Source organism: Rhinopithecus bieti, unplaced genomic scaffold (assembly GCF_001698545.2).
Source record: "Rhinopithecus bieti isolate Rb0 unplaced genomic scaffold, ASM169854v2 scaffold_315, whole genome shotgun sequence".
NCBI lineage: Eukaryota > Metazoa > Chordata > Mammalia > Primates > Cercopithecidae > Rhinopithecus > Rhinopithecus bieti.
The window spans coordinates 5,017,271-5,023,943 of NW_016803481.1; the positions used below are offsets into that span (position 1 = coordinate 5,017,271).

General features: G+C 39.8%; 1 long non-coding RNA gene across 1 annotated transcript in view; it reads left to right on the forward strand.

Moving 5' to 3' along the window:
- The window catches only part of LOC108537252 (uncharacterized), a 41,762-nt gene extending 35,520 nt beyond the window's left edge, over positions 1–6,242 (forward strand). Inside the window, exons 3-5 of the long non-coding RNA XR_001887736.1 lie at positions 940–1,115; positions 1,404–1,579; positions 5,994–6,242. This is a non-coding gene — a long non-coding RNA (uncharacterized LOC108537252). The remainder of the gene's footprint in view (positions 1–939; positions 1,116–1,403; positions 1,580–5,993) is intronic.
- The last annotated feature ends 431 nt before the right edge of the window (positions 6,243–6,673 follow it).

A 6,673-nucleotide genomic window follows, 5' to 3' on the forward strand; every position in this document is an offset into this window, starting at 1 on the left:
AAGGAAGGAAGGAAGGAAGGAAGGAAGGAAGGAAGGAAGGAAGGAAGGAAGGAAGGAAGGAAGGAAGGATTAGCCAGGTGTGGTGGCATGAGCCTGCAGTCCTAGCTACTCATGCAGCTGAGATGGGAGGATTGCTTGAGCCCAGGAGGTCAAGGTTGCAGTGAGCCATGATCATGCCACTGTACTTTGGCTTGAGCAAGAGGGCAAGACCCTGTCTCTAAAACAAAACAAAAAACAAACCCCAAACTGTCTTTTGTGTACCCCCAGTAGAAAGAATACTGGCAACCAAGTAGAGAAAGATAAATGGAGCATGACTGGAGGCAGAAGGTTTATGAGGGGAGGTGTGGAAAGAAAAGACTCTGAGTGCCTCCACTGTGTACTTCCCTTTTCTTCTCTTGTTTCATCCTCACTACAAAGTAGGCACAATTATTCTGTGGAAAAGAAAATTGAGATTTAGGGAGATTAAATAATTTACCCAACTGGACAGCTGGATTCAGTTTTTCATCTGTCTACAATTGTGGACAAAGAACAAATCAGAAGTGACCTGTGTGATCTAAAACATGGAGGGCATTTTCCTAAATGTCCTTTACTGTTTGTTTACAGACTCTTGGGACCTTCTCAAACAATGGGCTGTAGAGTGGGAACCCGTGTCATAACTGAAATAAAATTTTCTGGTGACCTAATGGATGGCAGATCACATCAGACTGTTTTTGGTTTAGGGGAAAATGTGATATTTCCTGCACACTGATGTTATGGACTGCAATTCATATGTGTCATACATGTAAGGTGACCCAGTGAGTTGTAGTCACTGTGAATATTAACACTATGTGGATGCCACCCTCAGAGAATAGCTTGTCTTTATTTTGTCAGCTCTAAGATCATGCATTAGAGGCATCCAAACCCATGGCAGAACCTCTGACTTCTCTGCATTCTTTTTAGCTGATTCATGGTGCAATTCTCCATCATCTCAGCCATTTTCGAGGCAGGAACTGGTGCAGAGAATAAAATATTTTAACACAGACATTCAAGACACCCTTAAGAGTAAGATCAGCAAGCTGACAGTTTCAATGGAGATGTACATATCTGAATTGTTGCCTCGACTTTCACCGTGAAAGGTGAGCACCACACACAGCAGTAAGGGCTTTATGTCTGCAATAAGCTTTAACAGGGCAGGGCTTGTGTCCTGCAGACAAAAATTCTCAAAGGAAAACAAAAATCCTCTGAGAAAAAAATATTCCTGTAATCACAGATGGTGCGGTATATTTGCTCAACCTCAGGGTGGGAACATTCTGTTTCTCTCTGGGAGGGAATGCAGATATCTAATAATAATGAAGATGAATGAAGATTCCTGAGATTCCTTGTTTCAGGGAATAAATTCTTTGCTCCTTTTGTTCTATTTTCAGGAAATTGTCTGGGAGCAGGCTGCTTCCTGCTACAATTGCCAGTAGTGGGCAGATAGAAGGAAAGGCGAAGGCTAGGGGGAGAAAGAAACTGCTCAGCCGCCCCGCTTGCCGCATGCTTCAGAGCCGTACAAGTATTCCAAATATGGGAAGCAAAGAGTTTCTCTTCCTTACTCTTGGTAGTGACTTAAAATCCTCTACTTTTTCTGGGGGCGGAGAGGGTGAATGTTTGGCCTGAGAAAAATTGCAGCAGGCTGGAAAAAATTTTGTTCTTTTGATTCTCAAATGGAGTGTGTTGAAGTTAGCACTGCAAATGTGTTCAAATAATAGGCACATTAGGACCTCGATGATGGAAGAGCTGAAAACGATCTGGTGGCCCCGTTCTGTGTGGGATTGAGGTTAGATGGTAGAGCACGCTGCTGGCTGTAGACTAGATTGGATTACATCTAGGCAGACCTCAGGGGTTGAGGAGTGAGAGTGTGGCAGCCATGAAGGGAGACAAGGAATTTGGGTGAATTCTTGAACAATTCAAACCCTGGTAGCTTCAAAGAGCATCAACAACTTCCCAGTAACTAGCTTTGCTGGCAATTTGTTACTTCTGAGACTCAAAACCATCCACATCAACAACTTGTTGACTATGTAAGCATCACTGTATTATTCGGCCATCTTCACTAACATGACTTTACTCTCATGCTGTCTTCACTGATGTGTCTTACTATTTCAGTGAAGTGGATCAGCATATAACATCCCAAACTGTGCCACTTGGGCATAAAAATTGCTTTGAGCTGAAGTCAATTAAGTAGTAAGTACACAAGGAGCTCTCTCTCTGTCCTCCCCTATCTTTCTAGAAGTGGGGGATAAACTTCCCTTTGTGAAGTTCATCCCCCTCCACTCTCACATACAAGAGGAGGAAAAACAACTATTATCCCTGGAGACAGAAATTTGGTACCAACATGGGTCTGTACATACAAACCTTATTAAAACTGCCCTTATTTTTCACTAGACTGCTCCTCCTTCCTACCATTTACTATTCCTAGAAGCCCAAACCTCTTTTCCTTCATGTTACCATTTCACCACAATTTATTACCCTTTGTTAAAATGGTATACAACCTTCCAGATGCAACCACTTTTTTGGGCCTTCACTTCTTTCTGTGAAGGTCTTTGTGCATATAAAGATTAAAATATTAACAACAACAACAACAACAAAAGTATGCCTTTCTCCTGTTAACCTGTCTTTTCTTTTATCAGTTTAATTAGCAGGCCTCAGAAATGGAATATAGGAGGATAGAGGGAAAAGATTTATCTCCCCTCTACTGGAAACTTTTGCCTAATAAGAAGAAAATTGCTAACAACTTTATTATTTTCTTCAGGAACTTCCTGAAAAGCTCATTTAAGTGAACATCAGACTGTTCCATCTTTTAATAGCATCAGATATCTGCTTACTGTCCAAGTCTCTTAAAAACCTTCATCTGAAAACCCTCTTCTTATGTCCACTAATCCTAGTGATTATATGGTAACTACTATCCTAAAAATACCCTGCATTAAAAGACCCACCTTGACCAGGCACAGTGGTTCATGCCTGTAATCCCAGCATTTTGGGAGGCCGAGGTGAGTGGATCACTTGAGGTCAGTAGTTCTAGAGCAGCCTGAACAACAAGGTGAAACCCCATCTCTACAAAAAATAGAAAAATTAGCCGGGTGTGGTGGTGCTTGCCCATAATCCCAGCTACCTGGGAGGCTGAGGCAGGAGAATTGCTTGACACTGGGAGGCAAAGGTTGCAGTGAGCAGAGATCGTGTGACTGCATCCAGCCTGGGTGGCAGAGTGAGTGAGACTGCATCTCAAAAAAAAAAAAAAAAAAAAAAAAAAAAAAAAAAAAAGGCTCACCTTAAACCAAACTGCCAAATCTCATATATATTCTGACTTTTCCCCATCCTCTGAGATGCTATGTAGGCTCTATCAAAATAGTACTCTCCCTCACCAGTGAACTTAGCTTTGTCTCATCAATGAGTTGTCTAGGTGGTGGTTTCACAAGCCAGCAATCTCCTTGATCTCTTAAAAGCATCAGCTTACTCTTTTTTTTCTTTTTTTTCTTGAGACAGAGTCTTGCTCTGTTGCCCAGGCTGGAGTGCAGTGGTGTGATCTCAGCTCACTGCAACCTCTGTCTCCCTCCTGGGTTCAAGTGATTCTCCTGCCTCAGCCTCCCGAGTAGCTGGGATTAGAGGAGTGCACCACCACATCTGGCTAATTTTTGTATTTTTAGTAGAGACGGGGTTTCACCATGTTGGTCAGGCTGGTCTCAAACTCCTGACCTTGTGATCTGCTTGCCTTGGCCGTCCAAAATGCTGGGATTACAGGCATGAGCCACTGTGACCGGCCTGATTATTTCTTTTTATCTCAAAACTCTCTTAGCTCTTGGGATTCTACACCGTTCTGGTCTCTTTCTACCCTGAAGGTATCTCATTTTCAAGACTCTCAGTGAACATTTCCACAGAGATAACAATAAAATCATGTCTTCCTCAGCATTTTTTTCTTCTTTTCCCTAAAGTGAAAGGTTTCTTCTTAGTTTTTTTTTTAAGTTTGAATGTTTTTTATTTAACTGAATATATAAAAGTATCTTTCCACATGTAATCAATATTATTTACGAAATATTTTGCTTATGTCATTGCTATTATTTTGAAGATTCTTTAAAATGTTTTATTTTAATTTTGTGGATACATAGTAGGTGTATATATTTATTGGGTAAGTGAAATGTTTTGATGCAGGCATGCAATGTATAATAATTATATCATAGAGAATGAGAATTACACCCCCTCAAGCATTTATCCTTTCTGTTGCAAACAATCCAATTATATTCTTTTCGTTATTTTAAAATGTACAATTAAGTTATTACTATAGTCAACCTGTTGTGCTATCAAATAGTAAGTCTTACTCATTCTATATTTTTTTTTTTTTGTACCCATTAACATTAACCATCCCCACTCACCTCACCTCCTACTACCCTTCCCAGCCTCTGGTAACTATCCTTCTACTCTCTATGTTCATGAATTCAATTGTTATGATTTTTATATCCCACAAGTAAGTGAGAACATATGATGCTTGTCTTTCCATACCTTGCTTATTTCACTTAACATAATGATCTCTAGCTCCATTCATGTTGTTGCAAATGACAGGATCTCATTCTTTTTTATGGCTGAGTAAGACTCCATTGTGTATTTGTACCACATTTTCTATATGCATTCATCTATTGGCAAACACTTAGATTGCTTCCAAATCTTGACTATAGTGAACAGTGATGTAGCAAACATAGGAGTACAGCTATCTCTTTGTCATACTGATTTCCTTTCTTTCATGTCTCTACCCAGCGGGGGAAGTGCTGGATCCCCCCATATGGTAGCTCTGTTTTTAGTTTTTAGAAGAAACTCCAAAGTGTTCTCCATAGTAGTTGTATGAATTTACATTCCCTTCAAGTGTATGAAGGTTCTGAAACACTTCCTCTTGAATATTTCCTTGTCGTTACAACCTCAACAGATTCCTGACTTTCCTTTCCTTTCCTTTCCTCCTTTCTTTCTCATTTCTGATGACAACAATATGAGATAGTCAAATTTAAAACATTTTTATTATCTTTGGTTCATTTCTTCCCTTTGTTGCCTACAAGTAATCAGTCACTAAATCCTGTTAATTTACCCAGAAACATTTTAATTGATCCCTGCCTTTGTATTCCTGCCACTGTCAGCTCAGTCTGGGTTTTTATCTTGTGATCCATAAACTTTATTGTGCATATAGACTCCTTTGAGGTTTTATTAAAATTTATGAATCCTTTTTTCCCCAGAAAAATGTAATTGTGCATAGGCACACAAAATTTTGAGTATATCAGGAGATTTGCAGCAGCCCTGAAGTCCAAACTCTTATACAATTGATTCTGGCTGTCTGTAATATCAGCCTTCTCATTCCATCCATGTGGTACCCATGCTAATCTTTTTTAATGTCATCCCCTATAAAAGACAGCTAACGACTTCTTATAAACTTCAGAATAAAATCTGAGGCTCAGTTGGGCATTCCGAAAGCCTTTCCCAGTCCTATAAAAGGAACTCAAACTGCCTTTTCAGTTTTACCTCCTCAAACACAGAAGAAAAATAAACCTAATAATAACAAGAATAATAAATAACACACATACTCAATTGAGCACTTACCGTGTGCAAGGATGCTCTGCTGGGCACAGAGGTTGCAGGGACTCCCTTACTTTAAGCTCCTCCAACCCCTTATATTGCACAGCTGGTCTCCTTATTGTCTGTGTGACATTGGTGGGGAGTTGGGAAGGAGGAAGGAAGTATGTGGGCTTTGGACCTAAGCAGACTGGGGAGTGAAAAATCTATATTCTCCCAATCTGACTTCTGAACCTTACTCCTCCTGAAAAATGGGAATAACAGTAACTACTCACAGAGTTGTGATGAAAATTACCTAAAACAACACAAATACCTAGAAGAAAGCCTGACATCTAGGAGTCGCTCTACCTGTCATAGCTGTTTCCAAGCTCAGCATAAAATTTGAATGTCTTCTAATCTAATAAACAATTGCTGAGGTTTTCCAACAGGCGAAGCCTTCAGTAGAAGACACTTCTCTCATAATTGGCCTGACCGAGCAGCAAATCACTGAATGCCTTCAAAGGTCAACTTACATCTTTGTGTTTGTGAGTGGACCCCATATTGTGCCTTCTGTTAGGGTAAGGGGTAAGCAGTGACCCCACCGACAAGCCTCTGTCCTTTTCAGCATGTGAGCTCTTCCAATGTTGAGCACAGAAAACCTTAGATAATTCTACAGATGGTCTCAGGACAGAGCCCATGAGTTCAGAGAGCATTGGCCAAAAAAGTCCTAATAAGTAACCAGGAGTAACTTCATTACTTAGTGCAAGTTTCTCAATGATAAAAACATGTTGATGTTTTTTATTCACATTCACTGATTTAATTAAGGGGGTGGAATTTTATTATCCCCATCAGCAGAGGATGAGTAAGGAGCAATGAGAAACTGAGGTATTTTAAGTTACCTTTTTAAACCTATAATTTATAACTAATTAAAGAGAAATATGTCTTTAATGAACTCAAAAACTATGCTGGGTACTCTACTTGAGGGAAAGGTCTGCAGGAACTCTTCAAAAGGGGAGTTTTAGGGAGAAAAGAGGTGGGGGGAGGTTTAGCTGAACCAAAATGTATTATAATTTTACTGGAGAGACAGAATTTATTTCTGAAGTAATTAGATCATAATTATATTTTAAAC